General features: G+C 36.4%; 1 pseudogene; it reads right to left on the reverse strand.

The window, feature by feature from the left end:
• Positions 1 to 18,311: 18,311 nt before the first annotated feature.
• Positions 18,312 to 18,411, reverse strand: LOC145641213 (small nucleolar RNA R71; annotated as a pseudogene).
• Between the last annotated feature and the right edge of the window lie 8,401 nt (positions 18,412 to 26,812).

The following is a 26,812-nucleotide window of genomic DNA, read 5'->3' on the forward strand; positions in this document are numbered from 1 at the left end:
TTATCAATCCACAAAGTAATTTAACAATAATAAAACCCTAATAAACAACTAATTGCATTGAAAAGCAGCATTTATGCACAGTTAACAACTAATTGCATGTGTTTACTGAGTACGAATTCTAGGGTTTACCACTGTCATTTACAAAAACAAAAATGAACAAAAAATTACCTCGATTTTGTCTGTTTCCTCACTGACTTTCAACACCAGCATCAATTTCCAGGTCCCCCCTCTACAATGCAGTTGATTTGGCTTGTCAATTGGTCCCCCCTGTTCTTTTGCTATGAGAAAGTAACGAAAAAATGATTCTTTCAGATAGAAAAGGAGAGAGAGTGAAAAATGAGTGTTGAATGTTAGGGTTTAACAATAAATTTGGGTGGGTGAGAGTATAGTAATGGGTATTGAAGAGGAGAGAGATGAAATTGAAAGAAGGAACTTGAGGAACAGGGGAATTCGAGGGAAGAGAGAGGGAAAGAGAGGGGAAACGCAAATGTGGGACCCACGGTGACGTCATCTAAGAAAAGAGGTGGGAGTTTCAAAAGTTTAGGAAAAAACTAGGTGGTAATTTACAAAAAAAAAAAACAAAAGACAAAAAAAAAAAAAAAAAAAAAAAAAAAAAAAAAAAAACTTGAGGTGGTATTTCCAATTTTGGCAACAATAGATGGTGGTATTTGATGCGCTAGAGTTCACTAAATAATCGCAACATAATAAATCTAGGTCCCAATAATATTGAGGCTGCTTTTCCAATTGAATACCCAACAATCCTTAGATCATGAGTGATAGGTCGGCCTCAGCAGAGTGTCACTTGTTATCATAGGTAATTGTGGGGTAGATTACATTCTACACATTTAATTGGTTATACTCAACAAGGTTACCTAAAGAGTTTAGAACCTTGAAGCTAAGGGTAATAATTAAACATGTGATGATTAATTATTCAGCCAAGAATTATAAAGAGTTGTAATCAGTAAAGAGTTTACTCACCTTGAAAATGTAATGCTTGATGGTAGTGCCTCAGTCCGGTCAACTATTACACAAATAAAGGGTCTTGGAATCATTTAATTCAGTAGGGATCAATTTGATATTGAATAAATGCTTTAAAGTTACCAATTTAAATCGTTTATGGTACTTTAAATTTTATTGAACATAATTGAATTTTGCGTTTACTTACGAGTAACATGTCGTTATAATTTTATTATTACATATAATCTCCTCTATTGAAAATAAAGTTGAGAAACGTTCTCAAAAAGGTTAAAAGATAATCCATAAACATATATTCCAATTTTGCTAAGATGGTTCTAAAAGGCAAGTTTAAGAAACCCATGTCACATGTCTAAGGTTGGTATTATTCAAAATGTTTGAGTAAAATTCCAACACATCTTCATTTTAAAAAGTGTTTCAAGGGATATAATGAGATGGGAGGTACAAACCCTTTAAAAGACAAGTATAGAAGTCCAATAAAATATCTTATCTTCAATATGATTGAATATAAGAAAGTGATTGGAAATTTCTATAATCAAAAGTTGATCAAATGACATTATTTTTCATCCATTTCATATAGAGTTAAATGGTTGATTAAACTCTAATATGAATAATGATTGAATAGACTTAGAAAAATCATAAAAAGTGCTTAAAGTAGTTAACCAAAGCATCATTTTGAACCTAAGAGAAGTGTTCTAAGTGGCTCAAATGGGAAAGGTTTAGGAATATATGAGGATTGCATTAAGAAGTTATAAGCCAAGAAATGCTAACAAGTTGCTACTTCTCAAACCTAGAACTACTTACATGCTAAAAGTTGTTATAAACAACAAATGTTTCAAATTAAATGGACCAATTCCAATTGATTAGAAACTACCTCATAAAGTTGGAAGGTAAAAGAATGGAAATATTCCAATTTAAGAAGTATATTATAGAAATTGATTTAGCATTTTGCTACTTCTTAGACATACGATGTCTTGTTTAGTTCCCTCATTAAACAACGTGGTTGAACTAAAGGAAGAAGTTATGGCTAAGGATCTACAAGTTTACAAGCAAATGTTGCTACTTCACAAGTAGAATCTACAAGTTTAGAAGCAAAAGTTGCAACTTTACAAGTAGAACTTATATTTCATCTTACCTAGCTATTGACTAGAATTAAATAAATGTTATTCATTCTTTTCATATCAAAACATACCCATTCAATGTTAGTAATGACTAAGAATTGAAGATTCAAAAACATGGACTAAATGTTATTCTATGCTTCATTGAGTCATAATATGTTTTGAATTGCTGAATAGGTTTAAAGTTCTATATGATATAAATTAGTAAACCATTTTTATATATAAATTGCCTCTAATATGTCAATTAATTCGAATGAAAAATGAACATTGCATGCGAAAGATCCAAAGGTATGGACTTTCAATATCATTAGATTGTGAATTTATTGATATATGTAGTTATCATTCTAATTTGAAACTTTGACAAAGTCACCATTTAGAGAAATGATGATGTGAACTCGAGGTCAAATACATATAGATGTAAGAGAACCTAAGGTTCAAAAGCAAGAGACAGACAATGAAACTTCATTTGTGATAAGATCACTTATGCTTAGTTGAAGCTAAAGTGTGAAAGTTTTGAAAAGTTCAAAAATCCAGTATGAAGTTCAAAATCAACTTGACAAGATAATAAATACACTACAATATGATTGTAATGATGAAAGTTTGAGTCAAGACATTAACTTGGAAACACATTCAAAATATTGCTATATGATCGTAATATTGAGAATTAAGCCAAGACCTTGATGAACATCCAAGAGTTGTGAAATCTTTTTACAACAAACTCCGAAAGAAAACCTTGTGAAGTGTTTATGAAGGGAGCTATCAATCTATATGAGACATATTTTGATAATGGATGAAAATTACCTATATTTCAACCATTGTTCAAGGGATATACTTTTAAGATAATCTACAAAACTAAACATACGATATATGTTAAATCAAATGTAGCAAAGACTCCATATATGATATGGATAAGAAGAGTTCTTATAAAGTCTTTCTACAAAGCAAGGAATAAAAGTTGTATAAAATCGTTTAATGCGCGATCAATTCCTATACAGAGCATAGGGTACTACTACACAAATCATACTTAGCACAAAATGTTTGTTGCTCAAGCAGGTGCCCTTATGGAAATTGTTCCAAAAGGTCAAGTGGGAGTAGTATTAATCTCGAAAAAGTTCGAGAAAAGAAACAAGCAAACGTGGTTCAAACCATGATTGGTTCACCCTATGATAAATATGCCTCCTCAAAAGGCAAGTGGGAGTATAAGAGTCTCGAAAATTTTGAGAGCCTTGAAAGTTGAAAGAGTTCAAGAAAAGTGATTTCGAAAATCTTGAAGAAATTTAAGAAGTAATCGAATTAAAGAAACAATATGAGCATGATTCACCTCATGTTACAAGTGACAACGCGTGGTCTCATTAAGTGTAATGGGAATAATAACCATGTGTCGAAGGTAGTACATTCCAAGTGCACATCCTCTATTGTCGTTTCTCATTGAAACTAAACAAAGTTGTTGTATAACTTTCAATTGTTGCATCAAAACCCACTATGATGACTAGCATGTGTAAAACTTAGCCAAAGAAATATGCTTTCATATTAACTAAGAGTTTCAAATTATTAATTTTGGAACATCATGATTATGCAAGTAATAAAGATGATTTGACAAGTTATAACTCCAAGAAACTTGAAAAGACTTGTTAAATAATTTGCCTAATTGGGTGAGACCCATTATAAGCAAAACAGACAAGAAAGAAAAATGTTTTCTAACTAAGAAAAGACTTGTTAAAGGATTCAACTAATTCATAGTATGACTATGACTATGATAAAAACTTTACATTAGTCATGTTGCAAAGATCTATTAAAGATATTTTAGTGATTTATACCTTATGAGATTTGGTAGATGGATTTCAAAGCGCTTTCTTAAAATGGTTCATGAAAGAAGATTTGTATATGATACAATCATAATGTTTTTGAAAATCCAATAATCTTAAGGATGCATAAAAGATCCTTAAATGGATTGAAGTTAGCATCATGGAGTTGATTAATGTTCTTAATATTATGAGTTAATCAAATTGTTTGATGTTTTTATAAAATGAAGAAAAGGTCTTGTGTATACAAGATGTTTAGTGGGAGTCATACAGTCTTCTTGGTCTAGTATAAAGAGCCATTATTCATTGCTTGAAGAGTCAAGTGGAGGGTAATGCATTTTGTATGAAAACCTGGAAGAGGAAGATGAGTACAGTTGGGATTCAAGATCTATAGAGATAGGTTTTGAAATATGTTTGAGCTTGGTTAAGAAACTTTTATTGATAAGATTCTTATAAGGTTCAACATTAAACTGAAAGGAGTTCAATCTCATGTAACATGACACATTGATTAAAGATTCAATGCTTTGAGAAAGGTTGATGAAATTAATGTTTTGAGTGATATTCCTTATGTAGTTTGCGAAGGATGAATCATGCATATCATGGACTATACTTGTCTGTTTGATTCACGTGCTTTAAAGACAAGTGATGATAGATTTCAAATTCGTGTTTATGAGAATGTCTCATGAACTCTACTTAATAAACCCCTTTCATGATCAAGGTATGAGAGTCATACTAAGGATTCTTGAATTGAAGCAAGTTATGTAATTTAAGTTGTATATGTTTTGAGAAAGCATATTACATAAGTAGTACATCAATTTGCAGAATTATGTTTATCAATTGAAACAAAGTTTCAATCTTATTTAATTATGGTTTTTGATATTAAATAAAATGTCCAAAATAATTATGGATTGATGGGCTCATCAAGTTGATGACCTGGTGAATGAAACCCCACATGTGAACAAAATTCATATATTATTCAAGTTCCTAGTTCGGAATCATTAAAGTGGACATAAATGATTTCTTTAAATGGACTAGCATGTAAGATTGATTGGATAGCGCAGTTTCATGGGCTATAGGAGCGTAGTGAAGCTCGGTCAATCACATGGATATGCATGAATGATTCATGATCGAACTATAGACCTACTTTGAAGCTCAAGTATGGAGCTTTCAGATATATTAGTGGATTCCTTTGACATGAGTGGAACCTTGATTCCATTCAATGATTGATGTAACTGTGTACATTCAAACGCACGTCTTCCCGTAACTGGAGATTATAAAGGGTGTTTCCTGGTTACCTCATGATTTGAGTGGGATCCTTGGTTGCCACAAGATTGGATTGAGTCTACCTATTTAATTAGGAATGTGTGTTGGCCCCTTGAAGAGGGAGAATTCAGAAAATGCATGGACGTGCTCAAATGGATTACATAGTAATCATTTGATTTGTAATTCTAACTCAATTTTTCAAGAAACGATTTGTAGATTAAAATGATCTAGACCTGGCAAACAGGTCATTCAGGTCGGGTCGGGTCGGGTCAAGTTCGGGTCAGCAAATGTTCGGGTTGGGTTCGGGTCGAGTCGGATCAATTCGGGTTTCGGGTCAAAATCGGGTCAACACTTCGAATCAAGTTCGGGTCGGGTCAAGTTCAGGTCAGGTCAAGTTCGGGTCGTGTCAATTCGGGTCGATTCTGTTCGGGTTAGGTTAATTTTTAAGATCAATTTTTGGGTTAATTTTGGGTCAGGTCAAAATCGGATCGAGTTAATTCGAGTCGGGTCAAGTTTGTGTCAAGTCGCCAAAATAAATTCACTTTACAAAAATAATTGGAAAAATAAAGTAAAATCGTTAAAAAAAAATCATGAGTATCTATTACGTAGGAAATAAAGAAGCCCCAAACTAAGTAATTCACTATTTCACCCTATTCACTTAGGATTCGGGTCAATTCTGGTCTAGTCACTACGGGTCGGGTCAATCAATTTAGGTTAAAATCGGGTCGGGTCACTTCGGGTCGGGTCAAGTTTGGGTCGGGTCACTTCAGGTCGTCAGGTAATGTTTGGGTCAACTCTATTTTGGGTCGGGTTTGGGTTAGTTCGGGTTCGGGTCATTTTCGGGTCAATGATTTCGGGTCAACTTTCGGGTTACGGGTCGGGTCATTCAGGTCGGGTTAGGATTGCCAGGTCTAATATGATCACGACATGAGATGCAATTATATTATCAAATCGACACACATTGACTTAAGGAATTTGAATATTGTGCACTTGTCTCAGGCAAGTGAGAGATTGAAGGAGTTTTGTCTTCGATAAGTGCAATTACTAGATATATCAAGGATCACTATTATGGAGATAATAAGTTCGTTCTTTTGGGTCGTCATTATCTGTTTCTAGACTATGATCAATGATCTTTGGGCTAGTCAAATAGTCCAAAGCCCACTAGAATGGATCTTATGAGGTCACACACAAGTGTATTGGGTTAAGCAAGTTAAAGGCCCATTTATGGGCCTCATGAGTAAGTAACTAATCATGAATTGGATTGGGCTAGCATAGTTAGATTAGAGTTAGGTTTTGGGCTTTGTCATGGACTCTTATTTAGAGATGAGATCTATAAATAAGATCTATTCCTAGGGTTGTATGAGACAACACAATTTAACAGTTAATTGTGAATCAAGCAACCAGAAATCCCAAAACCCTCACATTCTCTCTCTAACCCATGGCTTTCTCTCCTCCCCCTTGGACTCACGGCCGGCCACCCCTAGTGGCGCGTGTGGTGGTTCGTGTTGGTTTGTGATTGGTTCATTGCTCATTATTCTCCTTAGAAGGTCAATTGAAGGGTTCAATTGCAACTAACTAGAATTAGTAGAGGTCTTAATCCATGCCCGTGGACCAAGTAGAGGAATCACGTTTGAGGTTGTTTGTCTCCCTTGTTCTTGTTCGATCACACGTGGAATCACGCTACAAAGGTATTAATTCTAATTCTTTATATGTTATGCATGATCTTGGGATTAGGTGCTATATGAATATGATTCATGTTTTTCCGCATTCGTACCTATAAACTCCTACAATGTGTGGAATTTCATAAATAGAACTTGTAAGTAATGGAGCATGGTGAAGTGACTAGGTTGTTGAATGCTTTGGTGATTCAACCATCCATTTATGATGAGATAAGGGAAAGTCAATTGGAAGATGAGAAACTAAAGGCAACTAAGAAGAAAATTGATGAAGGAAAAGTGTTGGATTTCACCATTAGTGATGAGGAAAGTATTCGTTTTAAGGGAACATGGTGCGTACCGCAGAATCGTGGAGATCTGAAACAAAGATTGATGGAAGAAGCCCATAATTCTCCTTATTCAATGCATCCTGGAGGGGATAAGTTGTATAAGGACATGAAGAAGACTTTTTGGTGGCCCAATATGAAGAGAGAAGTGGTTGAATTTGTGGCTAAATGTTTGACATGTCAGAAGGTGAAGATTGAGCGTCGCAGGCCTCAAGGAAAGGTTCAATCCTTGGAGGTGCCCAAGTGGAAATGGGATTCGATTTTTATGGATATTGTGGGAGCTTTGCCAAAGACCAAGGCAATGAATGACACTATTTGGGTAATAGTGGACAGGTTGACGAAGTCAGCAGCGTTCATACCCATGAGAAGTACTTGGTCTATAGATCACTTGGGAAGAGCTTATGTGAAGTTTGTGGTGAAGTACCATGGGGTACCCACGGATATCATTTCGGATAGAGATTCAAGACTTTTGTCTAACTTTTGGAAAAGTTTTCAAAAGGCAATAGGAACGAAGTTGTTAATGAGCATAGCATTTCATTGTGCGACAGATGGTCAGACAGAAAGAACAATTCAGACATTGGAAGACATGTTGAGAGCTTGTGTGATGGAGTATCAAGGGTCTTGGGAAGACCATTTGGATTTGATAGAGTTCTCTTAAAATAACAATTACCATGCAAGCATTAGAATGAAAGTGTTTAAAGCATTGTATGGTCGGAAATGTAGAAGCCCAATGTGTTGGAATGATATAAGTGAGACTATGGCTCTTGGACAAGAGATGATTGAAGACATGGTGAAACAGGTTAAGTTGATTCAGGAAAAGATTAAAGCAGCCCAAGATTGACATAAAAGCTATGCTGATTTGAAAAGGAGGGATGAAGAATATGAAGTAGGAGAGAAGGTTTTGTTAAAGATTTCACCCATGAACGGTGTGATCGATGAGGTTCCGAAAGAAGGGGAAAATGAGCCTGAAGTACATAGGGCGTTATGAGATCATCTAGAAAGTGGGAAAAGTGGTTTATAAGCTGGATTTGCCTAATGAGTTAGAAAGGGTTCACAATGTGTTCCATGCGAGCCAAAATCGAAAGTATATTCCTAACGTGACACATGTATTACAACCAGAAACCATTGAGATGGATGAGAATTTGACTTACGAGGAAAGACCAGTAAAGATTCTTGACTCTAAATTCAGGAGCACAAGGAAGAAGGATGTGAGTATTGTGAAAGTGTTGTGGTCAAATCAGAAAACTGAGGCTACATGGGAAGCTGAAGCTGATATGAGGAAACGTTACCCAGATTTGTTTGCCTAAGGTTAGTGGTCGAGTTATGGGGGCGTAACTCCTTTAAGGGGGGGTAGAGGGCGATAGAGTTTCGCACGTCTATATTTCAAGTCATTTTTTAGTGATTTCGAGTCTTACTTGAGTTCAGTTGGAGTCTTGAGTCAAGTTAGGATGTGCATGAACCAATAATTTCAAAATGATTTTTGTTTCTTTTGGCTAAGTTTCGGGTTAAAACTTATTTCAAGGGGGGTAGACTGTAATACCCCGTATTTTCATACGTATTTTCTAATTAATTAATTAGGAATTATTTAATAAAAAGGGTATTTTAGTAAAATTATGATTTGGAGCCAAAATAATATTTGAATTTTGGCGCCAAAATTATTTTGAAAACTACTCATTATTTTGGATAAGATTTATTATCCATTTATCTTATTTTAAAAACCGGATTATTTACATATTTGGGATATTTTAACTAAAGTAAAAAACTATTTTATTAATTATTTAAGATGGCCGAAAATTCCTAATAATTAGCTATGGATTTCGGATTTTACATGTAGGAAAATCTGATTTTTTTTTTCCTTGGTTATATATTGGTGAATAATTGGTATTTAATAAATTAATTATTCTACTTCGTATATTATTTATACAATTATTTTATTCCTTAAAACCGAGCAAAATCTTCCTAAATAATCCTAGAGAAATCTGAAAACCTGAGCTATGGGAAGCTCAAGATTTTCTGCCCTCTCTAATTATTTTAGGGGAATTTATTTTAGTAAAATTGTATTTTTAGTTATCTACCAAAATCCTTTACTTTCCTTAATTCTATTTCTCCATCTTTTTAATATTTGATCATCAAATTCTCTTGCCTTTTATTCTTATTAGTTATTCCCCAAGTAATTCCAATTTCCTTATTATTTTTCATGATAAACATACATTCCATATTTAATCATACACAATCACCTTAATATCAAAACCTTCATTGATTCTTTTACTCACTTCTCCAAGTAATCCTTTAAACCCTACTTACCATAATTATTCCTGCATTTTCTTACCATAATTCATGCTTACACTAGCCTATAAATACCCCTTCAATTCATGATCAAACCCTCACTCAAATTCTCATAATTCTCTCTAATTTCACTCTCAAATTATTTTCTTATTTTCTTTGCTCCTCCTTGCGCACCACCACCTCCACCGTGCACCACCTCCTCTCCGGCCGCCACTACCTCCGCCCTCCACCTTCCGGCACCACCTGTTGCCGCCAACAACTCTTTTTGCCACCTCATCCCTTCTCTTCTCCTTAGTTTCTTATCTTTTCTTCTTCTTTTCTCTTATTCAATTAATTATAATTATTAAGGGGAATTTATAAAAAAAATTATTATGAGTAGTTTTAATTATAGGAAAATGTTATAGATAGCCCTTAGGGCTACATATAAACATTATATTTACACTTGAAAATCGTAAAAAGTTAAGAAATCATCAAAAATATAAACACTAATTACACTGAATTACACGTGTTTTTGTCATGATTTCCTAATTTTATACAATTTCCAAGAGCGTATTTAATGCTTATATATAGCCCTTAGGGCTACATATAGAATTACCCTTAATTATATAAAATCAAATTATTAATGGTGGTTATGATAAATTAATTTAAAAGGTTCATGTACATATAGTTGGGATGTTTTTAGTTTAATTATTTGTGATTATTTGTTAACCTTATATTAATTAAGGTTATATTTATTTGTAGGATGTGTTCAATCAAGATTCTTGAGATTCCTTTTGTGTGATATTGCTAAGCAAGGATCAAGGTATGTTAGGTGGTTAGATACTGTAGACACCCAAATGGGTCTCCCCAAAACAAAACCCAATGATGAATAACTTTCGCGTGGAATCATAATCGAATGAAGTGAAAGTGTGAAAAGTCTAGTGTTGCGGTTAGTTTTTATAAAAAATCTTTCTTTCTGTTTTCGAAAACCTGCTCTATTTTGTGAAAATAGCCAGTCTCGTTTAGTTTAGTCCATGACAAGGTTCCATAATGGTGTAGTTGGATGGGGCTCGAAAAGAGCTTTCCAACGATATATTATAAGCCCAATTCCGATGAATAATGAGGAAGTTATGACCAAAATACTAAACCGGGCCCGGTTTGGTTCTCATACGCGGCCCAATGATTAGAGGAGAGCCTATTATTAATTATCATTCCTAAAGCTACTAGGATTGATTATAGTCTTCTAGAATCATCTAGAAGGTTATTTTTTAATCTAGTAGGATTATGATTGATAATTATGTTTTAGAGTTTTACTTGGAACAAAATAAGTGTTTTATATGAAAATACGATTTTAGCCTTCGTACGAATTTTACGACTCAATTTTATCGAGAAGTGGATTTCGCGTTGAAAATCACTGCATCCCCTGACGACGGGTTCGTCGCTTGGCGGCGAGCTCTGTCGTTGGCGACAGGGTGTAGTTTTATTCCTTTTTGAACTCTAACTCTTTTCTATCAATTCTGGACTATTTTGTTATAAATAGGGTCCTTGGACCTCCGTTTTTCAATAACCGGAATCCTCTATTTCTTCTCTCTCTTTAAGCTAAAGCTTACTCTCTTTCCCTCTTTCTAGCCTAACCTTTTACAAACACAATTCCGCACTCATTAGCACTAGAAACACCTAGCCAAGTTTGAAGTTTCCTTCGCCCTAGACGTGAAAGGTTGATAATTTCTGAGGGTTTGGTCCCGAATCCAGTCTAAACTTTTTAACTCTTTCTTTTTATTTAATTTAATTCTTTAATTTTATTATTTTCCTTAAAGTTACTAATGTGTGTATTATGTTATTAGAAAGTGGTACGAGGCATCGAAGTAAGTACGTTAATCGTTTAATTGGTCTTTTGATATAGAAATTATGCTTAGATTGTTATTTTGATTCCCAGTATCATGTTAGGATGTTTTATTGCTTCCTAGTATCATGTTTAGGGTAATAATTAAGTTTCTAATATCAATTATGATTTCTATGATGCTTCCTATTATCTTTCCTTATATCATGTTAATATCATGTTAGGACTAAAGCTTTGATCTTTGATTGTTTAGTGACATGCTAGGGTTTGTTATTAATCATGTTATTATCGTGCCTAGGATCTTGCTATTATTATTATTTTTTAACATGATTATTATGCTTATGATGATTATGATTTGTTATGTTGCTCGATGATTATTTATTGTTATTGCTTGATCACGCCTTTTATGCATGTTTAAAGGGAATTTGTACTTGTAATCACGCTTAATAAGATAATTAATAATCTTGTTTAGGATAATATGATTATAATTCAAGTAATCGCCAATAATAGTTTTGTTTGCGCATTAATATTCAACCAACATAGATAAGCAGGTTTAGGGTAAACCTATTGATTGCATGTTAGTCAGATTGCGCACATGAATACGAGTAGAATAAAGTAGAGGCCTATTATTAGGGCAGGTTTAATCTCTTTTAGGTCGGATTTGTACCTTCATCCCCGAACACAAGTCATGGTTCCAGACCTTTTGGAGTTAACGATCTCCTGGATCGTTAAGGGGTGTAACCTTCATCCTGTGAACGGTTTACAAGTTCCTAAAACTTGTTTGCGACTCTTTTGCTCTATTTTTCTTCCCTTTAGACGCCATCATACTTAAGTGTATGATCACAGTGGGGCTCAAGTGTGGGATGGCTTAAAATATTCCCTACAGATACCTTGAAAGAGATTGGTTTGAATAAGCATGTTTGAATGATTTCTTATGATGATTGAATTGAATTAAATTATGATTATGAAATAAAAGTACGTTTAATTAAAGGAAAAATTGCCCAGTATAATCCCACCTTTGGGCCGTCCGCCCAAAATAATCCGACCTTTATACCAGATCCGCTCTAAATGGTCCCGAGTGACTAGTCACCGGTTGAAGAGGTAACTTTTTTTTAATTAAATTTAATTTACACATGTCACAACTTGATTGGTTCAAAATAAAAAAAAAATAAAAAAAAAAAAAAAAATCAAAGTTTCATCCACCAGTCACCACCATCCCCGCCACCACACAAACCCAGAACCACCACTACTGCCACGAAAACAAACCCAGAAACCACCGCCACGGCGCCACCAAACCAGACCCGAAACCAGATCCTGGAACCACCGCCACCGAACAAGACCCCAGCCAAGCCAACCCCCAAAACCCCCTTCGAAAATTCAAAAACCTGATAAACCAGAACCTAGTAGTTCGACGCGGCTGGACAAATCAAGAACCTGGTCGGCGCGCCGGAGCTAGGTTTAAGGGAGATCGACGACGCGGCTAAAAATTGTGGTGGCTCGCCTGGGTTTTCGCGAAGGAGTAAGGGAGAGGGTTGGTGGTTCAGGGGAGGGGGAGGGGTCGCGCGCCTGAGTGGAGTTTAAGGCTGGCCGGAGTCGCGTGGCTGGCCGGAGCCGCGTGAATGGGGTTGGCCGGAGCCGCGTGAATGGGGTTGGCCGGTTTGGGGGTTGGCTTGGGTGGTGGATGGTTTTTGAATATTGATTTTTTATTTTATTTTTTAAAAAAAGATTTATTTTATTTTATTTTATTTTTATTTTTATTTTTATTTTTTTTGACCAATTACAAGCTGCCATGTGTATGGTAACTTGTTATAACAAGTTAAATGACCGGTTGGGACCAGTTATAGCGGAGTGGGTATAAAGGTGGGATTATTTAACAATAATCCAAAGGTGGGATTATTTTCAGCGGACGGCGCAAAGGTGGGATTATTCCGGGCAATTTTTCCTTAATTAAATTGGTTTTAATAAATAAATTGGAGTATTGATTTTATATTGTGTTTTAAATAAATTAATTTTTAAAAAGGTTTAATATTGAAAGCAAGTGGAATTTAATAAAAAGGAGTTTGAATTATTATTATTATTAAAAGTTGGAAGTATTGGGTTTAAAGAGGATTTATTGAATTATTATTATTAAAGCTTTATAATCATGTTAGTAATCCCACTATGCGGATTTGGTTTATTTGATAAGACTTTAGACTTTGTACGACCGAGTCTTTCCTCAAGAATAGCCTTGTAACATAAGGATACTAGCTTTGGGGGTGTGCACACTTGGGAGAGGAATTGGTTTTAAGTAATTGGAATTGGATTTATTGGATATTAATAATTGTTATTGAAATTGGTTTTGGAATTTTGGGTTGGAATTATTGATTTAATTATTGGAATGGATGGAATTGATTTCAAAAGCATGTTTGCAAATTAAATTGAGTTAAATTATCTCACACTAATCGTACTTAGCATATTTTGTTAATCCGTATTTCTTATTTTGTTTTGGTTCGCCCTGTTTACCTTAATGGTAAATAGTGTTGACTAATTTCAGGTGGAGTCAATAATTGAGCATTTGGAGTCCCGGAAATGGTTTCACCTAGATTAGGATTTGTTGGTCCTTGTATTTATTTCTGAGTACTTATGACAATGATTACTATTTTCAGTCTACTATTAAATAAAGAAGAGTTTTAAAGTTTCCGCTGTAAAGTATTGGTTTATTTAGTAAGTTTGAGTAGCATTGCATAATCACGCAAGGGTAATACGCCTAAGTCTATCTCTACGGTATAATTATACGTATTATACTAGTATTTCCGTAGAGGGAGATTTGGGGGTGTTACACTACAATTGGGAAGTTATACGAACATACATGACCAAAGAACCTTGAGGAGATTAAAGGACAGACGACCATTAAGCCCATGCAACAACGTTGGGATTTTATCAACAAATGGGTTTCAAAATGGGTTATGGCGTACAGTTATATCCTACGACACCCGAAAAGTGGAAACTCAGGTTGGGACGTTGTCCAATGTGCCCATGATTATTATGCAAAACTCGATCATGGAAAACACTTTACTTTGATTCATTGTTTTGAAACAATGCAAAATTTCCCAAAATGGGACCCGCATATGTAGGGGTGTTCATAAATTGGTCTGGACCAAAAAAATGGAACAGACCACGCCGGATCGGGTTTAGAAATTTATTTTTCCGATCTTTGGTCTGATCCGGTCCAGAATATTATAAAAACCGGTCTTGGACTAGATCAATTTTTTTATTAAATATATGCGTGAAACCTTAAATAATGGTTAGATTATCCTTAATAAGCTTAGAAAACTTTAAATTTATGAGCTTTTTTGTTCTAAATATACAAAAAAAAAAAAAGACGTTAAAGTGTAGATTTTCCTTTACTTTTTTCGAGTTTTCCATAAAATTAATAAAAAAAAATTAGAGTTCTTTTTTAAAAAATTCTTAAATCTGTCCAAAGCGGTCTGGTCTGTGTTTGGACCGATTCTTTTGGTCCGGTCCGGGTTTGGTCCTAGCCTAATCGGCCCAGTCTTTGGTTCTTAAAATTCTAATTTTCGGTCTTCGGTCCGGTCCGGTCCGATCTTGGACTAATGAACAGCCTTACGCATATGGTCCAACAACTTCCTTCGGAGAGCGTGGGGGTGGAAAATGATCCAAACCAAAATTACTAAGTGTTGGTGCTGGAAGAAAGTGGCCTCTAGATTTTAAAAAAATTAAAGAGTTTAGTTGCAGAATGTAGTAATTCTACTACACGATAAATCTTGAAACTTTCGATACAATTCTTAACGAATGTAGTTATAAGAGGCTTCAGCAAGGATAATGAATGATTGACCTAATAAGCAAAAGGAGAGAAGATAAGAAAAATCAAAAGGAAGAGGAGATGAAATTCGGCATGTTACGTTCATTGGTGGCAAAACTCGTAGTCCTCGACAAATTTGAAGCCAAAATGTACAAGAAACTCAGAAAGGAGTATAGAAACAAGTTTTTTTAAAATAAAAGACATAACACTAGTAGAAAAACAAAAATCCGCATAGAGAGATGCCCACCAGTTTTCAAAAACCGGTAAAGAAAAAAATAGGCGGGATATGATGAAGGGGATTTCATCTTTTACTTTGTGTATCAAGAGTTTGTCTTTTAGCTAATTAATGACGTAGTACTTAAGATGTAATCGTACGTAGAATTTTTAATCATTTATATTTTTGTTGGTATTAGGTGTTGTAATCTTATGTGTTGGAGTAATAATGTTATGTTTTCTACCAAAAAAAATGTAATTTTCTATTAAGTAAAGCTTATATATAGGCTTGATCACGGATCGGATATCCGATCCGAAAGTGGATTTCAGATCAGATATCCAGATCCGAAAATACAGATTTTTGAAATTCGTATCCGATCCGAAAATTTCAGATACCCGAAAATCCGGATATCCGAAATTTTCGGATCAGATAATTCGAATATCCTATATCCGACTAATTTAATTACAAGTTTTTTTAAATGGAAAAATTGATATTTTTTTCCAATTTTTAACAGAGCAAAAGTAGAACAACACTTGATTAACAGATAATAGTTCAAAAGGCAAAATTTATTAAGTTATTAACCTATAGCCATTATTTGTAAGAAAAATTAAAACAAGAACAACTATAAAAACATTAAAACCCTAAAAATTTGTTTCCAAAATCAAACCTAAAACCCCATTAACTGATTCAAATTAGTGGTAATAACAAACGTGGAAAGAATATCAGTGCAAGGGAAGCAGGGCAAGCCGTCGTTGGTGGAGCGAGGGAACGAACTCGAGTTGTCGCCATTGGTGGCTGGAGTGAAAGAACTCAGGTTTCTGCCGATGGTGGAGGAGTGAGGGAAGTCGAAGTCGCGGTTGACTGGTGGAGGAGTGTGATGAGTGTCATTTATGGCACTCATTTGGTTCTTTTTAGGATGAATTTCATGCTATTCTTTAGCTCTTTTACTTAGCTTTTCCTTAGTTTTACTCTTTATTTCTTTTAGTTTGCATTTTCTTAGTTTGATTTCTTTCTTTATGCATTTCTTGGTTTATTTTGTTATTTTCTCTTTTATTTGCTTGTTTTCCTTTAATTTTCAGGTTAAGGCCGTTATCCAAGTTTCTCGAGGCCTCTTCCCAAGTTTGGCATTGATTAGGATGCCTAGTGATCTCCATTTGAAGCTCAAGCATGGAGAAGTTCAAGTTCCTAAAGACCTTGAGCTGTGCATTCAAGCCGTGGGGGCATGATTTCTAGTCTTGAACCTGCAAACATGGAGTTTAGAAACTGCAAGATTTCGTGTTTATCAAGAGCATTAAGTGGAATGCACGAGGAGCATCGGAATGATAGGGAAGATGGTTGCCCTGTTCCAAGGCGTGGGCGCGCGGCTTGGTGGCGCGGGCGCGCTTTTCTCGGGTACGGGCGCACCTGTTCAGGTCCCTGTTCTGTACCCAGTTTTGCGCGGCCGCTCTCTCTAGTAGTTGGTCGCGCCTGTTCGGGTTTATTTGGGGACGATCTAACTAATTTCTCTTAGTTAGTTTTACTATATATAGATTTTATTTCTATTTTTAGGGAGAGTTGAATTTTTCAAAAATTTAGAATAGAATTAGGTTAGATTTTTAGAGAGAGAAACTCTAGTTTGTAGAGAGAGAATTTCTTGATTGATAATTGAAGATTGATGATTCTAAGTATTTTTCTCCATCGAATTGAAGCAAGTTTGTAAGGATTTCTTTTCTTTAATGCAATCTTTGTTTTGATCTCAATTTCTTTGTTAATTGTTCAAGATTGATTGATTTTTGAAGTACATTTTTAATTAATATGATTATGATGAATTTGTTGCTTAGTTTAGTTTTGATAATGATTTCCATGATTAGTGAGTAGTATTCTTGCTAGGGAAATGGTGAAGCACATATGAGTAATTGATGTATGCTAATTGGGGGAAATTAATGGAGTTGATGTTGTGATTAAATTGGTTGATTGATTAAGTGCATGTGTGTGTTCAATTTAGGAGTGATCAGCCTAAGTTTCTCATACTAGATTGCATTGTAGGTTCACATTGATATGGAAAATTGATTTGTGACTTACATTTGTCAATTGAGTAGGTTTTCAAGTTTTCTAGCTAGATTCTCTCGTAGTTGGCGCTAGTTTGACCTCTAGGAGATTAGCCTACCATATTCTCTTGATTGCTTAATCAATTTTCCTTCGGAACGCTTAACTTAGTCATCTCCAATCCCAATTAGTTGAGTTAATTACGAGTATATGTCGATCCATACCCTAGTGCTTGTTAAGTTTGATTTTCATTTCGATTGCTTGATTGGTAGAATAGACACACCTCATTTCATTGCTTCGAAATAGCTTAGCTTTGACTTTAGAATTCATTTCCCATTCCTAGTGGTTCGACCCTCGACTTACTCTATGCTTTGTGTAGGGGTGTTTTGAGAGATTATAAATTGTGTTTTGACCAAGGGTAGATTAGTTTTCAACGACCTAGTCTCGCCCTAGATAAAAAATGGCACCGTTGCCGGGGAATGGCGTAGATGATTGCTATTGTTGTTGAGTCTATTTCACAAAAAAATTGAAAATACAAAAAGATTTTCTTCTTTAGGCTACATTTGTAGCCGTGCTACTAATATTTTCCTTTGAGTTTGTGTGTGCAAGAGAGCATGGGAGAAGCTCAAAGGGTTACATTGAAGGAATTAGGTACTCTGGGTGCATACAAGTATGAGAGCGGGATTGCTCCATTATAGATCCCGGATAGTGATTTTGAAATCAAGCGGCAATGATTACCTTGATTGAGAGGCGACAATATAGTGGTGCATCGAATTGAAGTCCTCTCAACCACCTTAAGGAATTCGAGAAATATTGCAACACTATTAGGGTGAGTGGGGTTGCACAAGAGTTTATAAGGCTCAAATTGTTCCCTTTTTTCCCTCATAGGGCGAGCCTTGGAATGGTTGGACAAGGAGGTCAAGCCGAATTCTTTAAGAACATGGAACGATGTTACCAAAGGATTCTTATCCCGTTTCTACCCCCAAAAGAAAACGGTGGAGGCAAGGGCTTTGATCCAAAATTTCAAGTTAAGGCCTAATGAAAATCTCTATGAAGCATGGGAGAGGTACAAAGAATATCAAAGAGAGTGCCCTCACCACAGAATTCCAACTTACCAAATAATTCAAATTTTCTATAGTGGTTTGAGTCCTCAAGGTAAGTCGAGTTTAGATGCTGGAGCCGGAGGCCCAATCATGAACAAGACGATGGAAGAGGTTGTTGATGTGATAGATGATGTAGTGAGGAACTACATGAGTTGGCAAGAAGTTGAGGAAGAGTCAACAACGAGTGTGCCTCGGTTGATCAAGTCAATGCCATCAACAAATTGTCTACTCTACTTTCGGACTTAGGGAAGGAGGTGGCTTCTATCAAAGCTAAGCTTGGAAATTCATCTTCACAAGCACAAGATCTTCCCTCCCAATTTAAGGGGAGAGGTACATCTTCTTACTCTAACGCTCTTTTCGCTTCTTGTTGCATGATTAGAGAATTTTTGGCTTGTGATTTATGCGGAAGAAATGATCATGATGCTTCTAATTATCCAAATTTTCCTTGTGATGGATGTGATGAATACGATGAAAATGAAAATTTGCATGTGAATTATGTTGGAAATAGTGATTTTGGATCTAGAGTTAATGCTCAAAAGAATGTTGGAAATAGGAACTATCACAACCATGGGAGCGCGATAATTATAACCAAAATAGTGGTTATAGGAACCAAGTAGCCCAAGGGTTTCGTGGTAACCATAACAACTTTGGTTGTAATGATCAAAGCTATGGCCAAGAATATGGGGATCATAACCAAGGTTATGGTAATCATAGTCAAAATTCCGGCCAAAATCTTGATAAGGGTAATTGGAGTAACCAAAGTAGAGGAAATTTCAAAATGATGTTTAAAGGGGTTCCTCACCCAATTGTACTCCAAAAAATCAATGCCAAAGTGATGATTCCTATTATCAACAATCTCAATTTATGAGTAAGCTAGCGAATTTCATGGTAGATCAAGCCAAGAAGTTGGACAATTACATATCCTCTAGCGACAAGATGTTTCATGGCCTATTAACTCATGGAAAGATGCTTGAGAACCACATCGATTAACTAGCTAACAACCACATCGATTAACTAGCTAACCCTTTGAAATATTGGGATAGCCTATCTTCTTTACCCTCGCAAGAAATTGATCCTAAGGAACTGGTTTGTTCTATCACCACTAGGAGTGGTAAGGTCCTTGAAGAGAGTGTTCCTAGAAAAATAAGGAAGGTGAAGAGGAGAGTGATTCGAGCAAAGAGAGTAAGCATGAGGAGTCTAGCAAGATGAGTGAGAAATCTAATGAAGAGCCAAAGGAGAAAGAGAAGAAGAAAGATGAGGTTTACAAGCCCAAACTTCCATACCCCCAAAAGTTAAATAGGCACAAATTGGATGAGCAATTTGGACAATTCATTGAGATGCTTAAGAAAATTCATCTTTCTATTCCTTTCACCGAAGTCTTGGAACAAATGCCAAACTATGTTAGGTTTCTTAAGGAAATTTTGAGCGGTAAAAGAGATTGCAATATGGTGGAACCAGTGAATTTGGGGGAAGTGTTGTAGCGCATTTATCCATAATGACTTACCCCAAAAGTTGAAAGACCCTGGGAATTTCTCCATCCCTTGCAAAATCAAAGGAAAATTGTTCCAAAATTCCCTTTGTGATCTCGGTGCTAGTATGAGTATCATGCCTTATTCCGTCTTCAAGAGACTTAAGATAGGTGAGCTCCTTCCATTTAATATGACCCTTCAATTAGCCGATAGATCCATCAAGTTCCCAAAAGGAAGAGTTGAGGATGTTCCCCTTAAGATAGGAGAATTCACAATTCCCGTTGATTTCATTGTGTTAGAGATTGCAGAAGATGACCATATTCCTATCATTCAAGGGAGACCTTCCTTAGCTACCTCGGGAGATTTGATTGATGTTAAGGGAGGTCATATTACTTTGAGAGTTGGTAACAATGAGGAAAGTTTCGAGCTAAAACCGATGCATGAGTCTTTGTCTTTTGTGAAAGGAATCATGTGTGTTAATTCCCCTCGCTCTATTGATAATGTATGCATGATTGATACTTCAACTAACAATATTCTTGAGAATTGTGATGATGTGATTTTGAGTTTTGATTGCAAGAAGGTTAGTGAAGAGAAAAAGGAGTTTCCCAAGCTCATAGACGAGGAGGAGATTGACATTCCTCATTGGTTCGAGCTTCACCCTCAAGAGGAGGACGATGATCCTAAGAGTGTTGATGGTGAGAAACCATCTACAAAGAGGAACAAGGCAAAGATAAAAGCACGAGCTTCTAGGAAAAAGAGAAAGAGAAAGAGGTTATGGAAAGAGAAGCTTGCTTTTGAGAAACCATCGAATGAAGTTTCATCGAGCAACAACAAGAAGTTGCTAAAAATTGAAGAGAAATTTGCTCCTTCTGCCACTTTGAAGAAGGTGGTGTTCTTTGACCTTCCGTGATTTGGAGGAAGGGTCGAGCTAAGGACCTTAAGCAAGCGCTTCCAGGGAGGCAACCCGGAGATTTCTAACATTTTCTTTTGATTTCAATTGTTCTCAATTTTCTTTCTTTTAGTTTCTTTTCTTTCACTTGTTTTTATTTTGGATTTATAGGTTGAATTCTTAGAGTTGGATTACATCAAGTGGAATGAGCAATGGAATGGTGTTTTGCGGTTTTTGATGTGTTTATGTCCAATTTTGTTGAAATTTTGAGGTAAAGGGGTAAGAATTGTTAGAAAGGTAAGTTAGGAAATTTGTGCTTAAGTTTGAAGAAATTGGAACTTGGTGAGTTCATCGTGGTGCTACCATAATTTGGGGTGTTAAACCCACATTTTTCACCTTTAGAAACTGATCGTTATGATGGGGTAAAAAAAATCCCGGAATGATAGTTATCGATGTACCCACGCATGAACGCACCAAAGCGAAAGGCAAGAAGAGCAGTAGCTGGCGTGGGCGCGCTGCCAGGCCGCGCAGCCGCGCACCCTCCCTGCCGTGCTTATTTCTTTCTTCTTTCTTTTCCCTCATTTCCCCTTCACCCTCTTTCTCACAAACACAAACCCCCTTCACCCTCATCAAAACCGCACCATATTCCTACACAAATTCATCAAAAATTCACTCAAAATCAACCAAATTTCCATCACAATTCATCAAATCCTTTTGTAATTCTTCCAATTTTAACAAATTCATACTACATTTCACCCATAACAACCACCATTCTCTCTCCTCCATTGTTGAAGCTTAATTGGGTTTTTTCTTGTGAGTGGAAATTGGTGGCTAAGGATTGCTCTAACTTGCTTCTTGTATGGTATAATCATCTACTCTTACTCTTAATTACTTTATTATACCATATAATTGCATGTTTTAGTTAATTCATGGGCATGAATAGTAGTAGTATGTTTTTTTATGGTTTTGATGTTTGAAATTGGATTTTGGTTGGTTATTTGTGATGAATGATGGTTGTTAATTGCTTACATTGTGTTGTTTGTTGTTTGTGTAGCAAAATTGATCGTTATTGTTGAGAATTGTTGTGATCGAATTTTGGTAGTGGTGCTTCGTTGATAATGTTGAGCCTTGGTTCTTGATTTCTTTGTGCTTGGTATATGATTTGAAAGCATTTGGTGGCTTGAATTGGTGGTAATTGTGTGTATTTGGGATTGCTCATCTTTGGTAGTGAATGATTGCTTGTCGGTTTTGGTTAAGGAGTTCGATTAAAGCATTCAAGATTGTTGGTTGGAGTTTCTTTGGGTGATTGTGGTGTTTTGAGTTGCTACATTTGAAAATCATCATGTCTAAACACATCAAAAGCCTCTTCAAGAAACGTAAAACCAATTAAGAACCCTCTCTTTCTCCATCTACCTCACAACAACATCAACCTACCCCTATCCCAAAGCTTAGAATTACCGACCCAATCCAAAAAGCTAGACTCTCCAAGCTCAAAGGAAACCGTTCCCTCAAGCCTTCCCGTTGTAAGGAGGGTGATCCCATCGTAAGGGGTACTCTCCTTAAATTCCCTTGGCCACTTAAAAGCCTAGGACTTTAAATTTGTTAAGGTGTAGTAGGATTTGAATTCCTGACTGTTTGGGGGACCTTGAATTAGAATTGATTCCATCATCATGCTTTTTTATAAGAAACAAGTAGGAGTCGCCAATGAGTTTTAGGAAAAACTCATAAACCTTGTTCATGCCTTTCTTCCATGTGGAATTCATGGAATAATTAGCACAAATCATAAGTTTACCCATGCCCAAATTGGTCTATAAACCAGAAATGAGTTCGGGAGCGAGGGTACTAAGATAACGTTCTTTTTAGAGGGGAATTGTCATCTTAGCCCTAATACGGCCTCTACTAGCTCTTCCTTTTTCAAAATTTCATCACCAAGCAATATATGCAACGCGATACATAAAACTATGTTAGTTGATTTTATTTACAAGCATTAATTCACGTAGGAATTCCATTGCAAAGTCGTTATTCTTATTTAATAATATTTGTGAAAGAACAATAAATAAACAAGATTCGCCTTGGCTTAGGTGATCAACCAACAATTATTTAATCTAATTCTAGTCTTTATTTAACGTAAGATACTATGTGGAATTGATTAATTAATTATTTTAAAAGTGATCAAACAACACTAATTAATTAATTAAAGTCCTTTTAAACAAGAAAAATAAAGGTGATTTAACTAAGTGCTCGGAAATTTACCACTTCTCTTTGCTAAATCTCCGTGTAAACACTTATGGACACCTTCTTGTTGGGGAATCTCCACCATAGTAACAAAGTATCGAAAGGGTGAGTGTTTAGGACAAGAGGGCTAGGTTGCACAAGTTCACAAGTTATTTCGCCAGAGTTTTAGGTTAACTTCTGTCTGTTGAAGCCTCAGTTTAAGCTCGTATTTATAGAGAAGGATTAGGTTTAGGGTTTCGAGCAATCTGCCGCAGTAGGTGTCGAGCGCAATTCAGCGCAAGTTATAGAGTTGCGCTGCTACGTGGAGCGCAACTGTTGGTCTTGCACGCGGCTTTATGGTAAGATTCGATTTTATATTTTTCGTATAATTTCCGAATAATTACAAATCTTCCACAGCCCAACTCTGGAAGTTGCGCTGGGTGTCGCGCGCAACTAAAATAGTTGCGCGCGGCAGCCCAGCGCGACTTCGTGAGTTGCGCGCGGCTTTTTCTGCGGAAGCACTAAGTTTTAACCTAGGCGCTCCTAAATCCGTCATTATTAGGAGTTAAGCACGGGCTTAAGCCTTATTATGATCGGGTTTAGTTTATTGGACCTTTGTTTTGGCTTTTTTCTTTAATTTGGGCTAGTCTTTTGTGTTTTGTGGCTTAACTAGTTATTTATAAGTATTCTTCACTTTGATCCAACACGAAGATGGCTTTATTTATCGTCATTGCACTTCTTGTCGGGACAGGAGGCCAAAAGTAGATGTCTACACCAGTCACTATTTTAAACAGGATATGATTAAATTGGGGATTGATAAAGACTTGAGGGAGTTGCTCAACAACCTTCGCATGGGGTATTTTGTGAGCCGGAGCTTCCGTACATATGTTCAACCAACTTTAGAGTTCTTGGCCACGTTTGATCTTGTGGTGATTGAGGGTGATATCTACCGTGTCCAATTTCAACTCTTCAACATTCAATCTGATCAATCTTTGGAAGAGTTTAATGCGGCTCTTGACTTTGATCCAAATTCTGATATTTTGGATCCCGAGCACTTCTTCAACGATGAGTGTGATCAGAATTCGTGGTGGGACAATATTTCTAATTGTGGTGACTTTGTGACCCAGTATGCCAAGATTAGTAAGGTATACCAACCATGTCTCCAGGTTCTCCATAGGCTATTGGGATATTCGGTGTTCCCGAAGCAAGAATTGGGAAAGATGAGCCAATTGGAACTTCGGATTTTGTGATGGCTACTCGTGCGGAGCACCGGGGTCGCCTAAAATTGGGGTACACTTTTGCAAGATATTGCCAAGGGTTGCAAGGTAGGGAATCCGTCGAGATCCCTTGTGGGAGCATGGTCACTAGGCTAGTGACCAACTTTGAGCTACGACATTAATTGCCATCTTGCACTCCGGTGGAGGATGATGCTTCTCTTTACCTCGACGTCAAGCAATTGAAGCAAATCTATTTCTTGGCAAAGAATGATGACGACGAGGTATTTGAGCGGCTAAGGGACAATGAGCATTAGTGTTATCTCCCTAACCCTTCCTTGACCTCTCTCCACCGAGAGAATGTTGCAAACATTTGGCATGTCCCCATTGGTCACCGCCCGCCCTACTACGATGATGATGAAGAAATGGGTGAAGAAAAAGAAGAAGAAGAGCAACAACAACAACAACAACAACAACAACAACAACAACAACATCAAGAGCAACATCATCAATATGCTAGCTCCGACTTGGATGCCCTTAGTGATCAAATGAAGGGCATGCAAATCCGTTTGGAGGGCATGTATGATCAAGATTTTGAGGCCCTCTATACCCATATGAGAGGGGTTTCGGAGATGCAACAAGGTTTGTTTCTCCAACAACAACACTTATATGATGCGGGTGTTAACAGGGGAGAAATCACTCCCCCGGTTAACAACCCTTACTTTCCACCCCAATATGGTCCTCTACCATCTTTTGGGGGTGATGGGGTACCTACGTACCCATATTGGCAAGGACCACCGGGGTCCAACACCGAGACTCGCTCATTCCCTGATGAGCACGGCAACTATGATTATCGTATTCCCGGTGGGAGCGATTATAGGGGTGATCTTAACTACCCTTATGTACACCCCGATCATCCACTACCGCTCCCCTTGCCCGAGCAATTCACTCCCCTTGCCCCTTGGCAACAAGATAAATTTCGGGGGCATTATGGTTGGCCACCCAGTTACACCGGGGGATGGGATCCTCATGGTCCCCCATCCGGGTTTTCCTATGATGGGGATAACAATGATGGCTCCGGGCCGAGTGGTAGTGGTTGCTAGTTCCCTCATTTTTGTGCTATGTGCCTCCATCCCTTATCTTATGTGTGCTTGCTTTGTATTATTGGGATGTTGAGATGTATTTTTGTTTAGCTTGGGGGAACTTTTCCTTTTCTTAGGGGTTTTGTCTCGGTGGCCAATTTGTTGTTGAAACTTGCCTTGTTTCTCTTGACTCTTTGCATGATGATCTCATTCTTGATGCTACTTGTATGATGTTTGCTCATTTTTTATCTTCTTGTTGTTGTGATGATGATGTGTGTTTGCTCCCTTGTATCCAAACCCCCAAAATCCAAATCCCATGAATCCAAACCCCTTGAATCCAAATTTTATAGTTTAGTATTTTGTTGTTTATTTAGATGTTTAGTTACTTCTTATTTTCTTATTTTTGTTTTCTTGATAGTTTAGTTTTGCTTATTTTTGCTTTTTATTTTCTTTCCTTTTCGTTTTCTTTTCTTTTCTTTTGTTTTGAAGTTACTAACCATTTTCTTTGTCTATAGTTTTCTTTTCCATTTTTGTTCTCACATGGCTTTGATGATGATGCTTTGATTTTTGGAGCTTCACGAGGTGGTTGATTCTTCACCTTACCTTTTTTTAGCATTGCTTGGAAGCCGAAGAGATCTTTCTTATTTCCCTTTATTCTCTTTTATTTTCTTGGATGCATAGTTTAGGATTAGTTTTAGGAAGAGTTGAATTGTTCGAGGATGGATGCTTTTAACACCTAGAGTGTTTGGGATCATTGGCGATGTTGTCATTTGATCACTTGTTTGTCGATTGGGAATGACATGTTCTACTTGCATATTCGTTCCATTCTTAATTTTCCTTCTTTTCCTTTATCTATGTTTTTCTTTTCTTTTCTTTTCTTTTATTTTTCTTCTTTTTGTTTTTGGATTTTGGTATGTTTTTGAGGCTTTATTTGTCACCTTTTTGTTTTTCTTTTTGAATTGGACTATAAACAACCGATTTTTGCTTTTGAATGAATATCTTCCTAAATGGTATGGGTATGCACGGTTTGAGAATATGCTTGGTTGACTCTAGGATAGATGTATGCTAAAGTATCATGTTCTAGAACTAGGAGGATCATGAAACCGGATTCTACTTGTTTGTGGCATGTTGGTAGTTGCTTCCTATGGCCGATTTGACACCTATAATGAGTTTTTGCTACATCCATGTGAGGTTCTTCATTTTTCAAGCCTTCTACATATCTTGCATGAGTGGCATGGATCCTTGACTATTGCGGACCTAATTTTGAATCTTGACTCATAATTCTCAAACACGAGACCGAACCATCTAGGGAGGACTTAGGCATCTTTTTGGGGTGGTAATTTTTCTTTTTCTAGGTTTAATCTTCTTTATTTTAGTTCTTTGGGTTTACATTTGCCCTCTTGCTAACCATTTGAGTCTTTTCCCTTCTTTTCAAGCCACATCTTTAGAATTTTGAGCCTTTTGTTTCTTTTTGTTCCATTTTTGGTTTTTGGTGAAGCAAATGGTCATGTTTGTGGAGTTTGTGGTTTATAAGT

Source organism: Chenopodium album, chromosome 7 (genome assembly GCF_948465745.1).
Source record: "Chenopodium album chromosome 7, dcCheAlbu1.1, whole genome shotgun sequence".
In the NCBI taxonomy this organism is placed as follows: Eukaryota; Viridiplantae; Streptophyta; class Magnoliopsida; order Caryophyllales; family Amaranthaceae; genus Chenopodium; species Chenopodium album.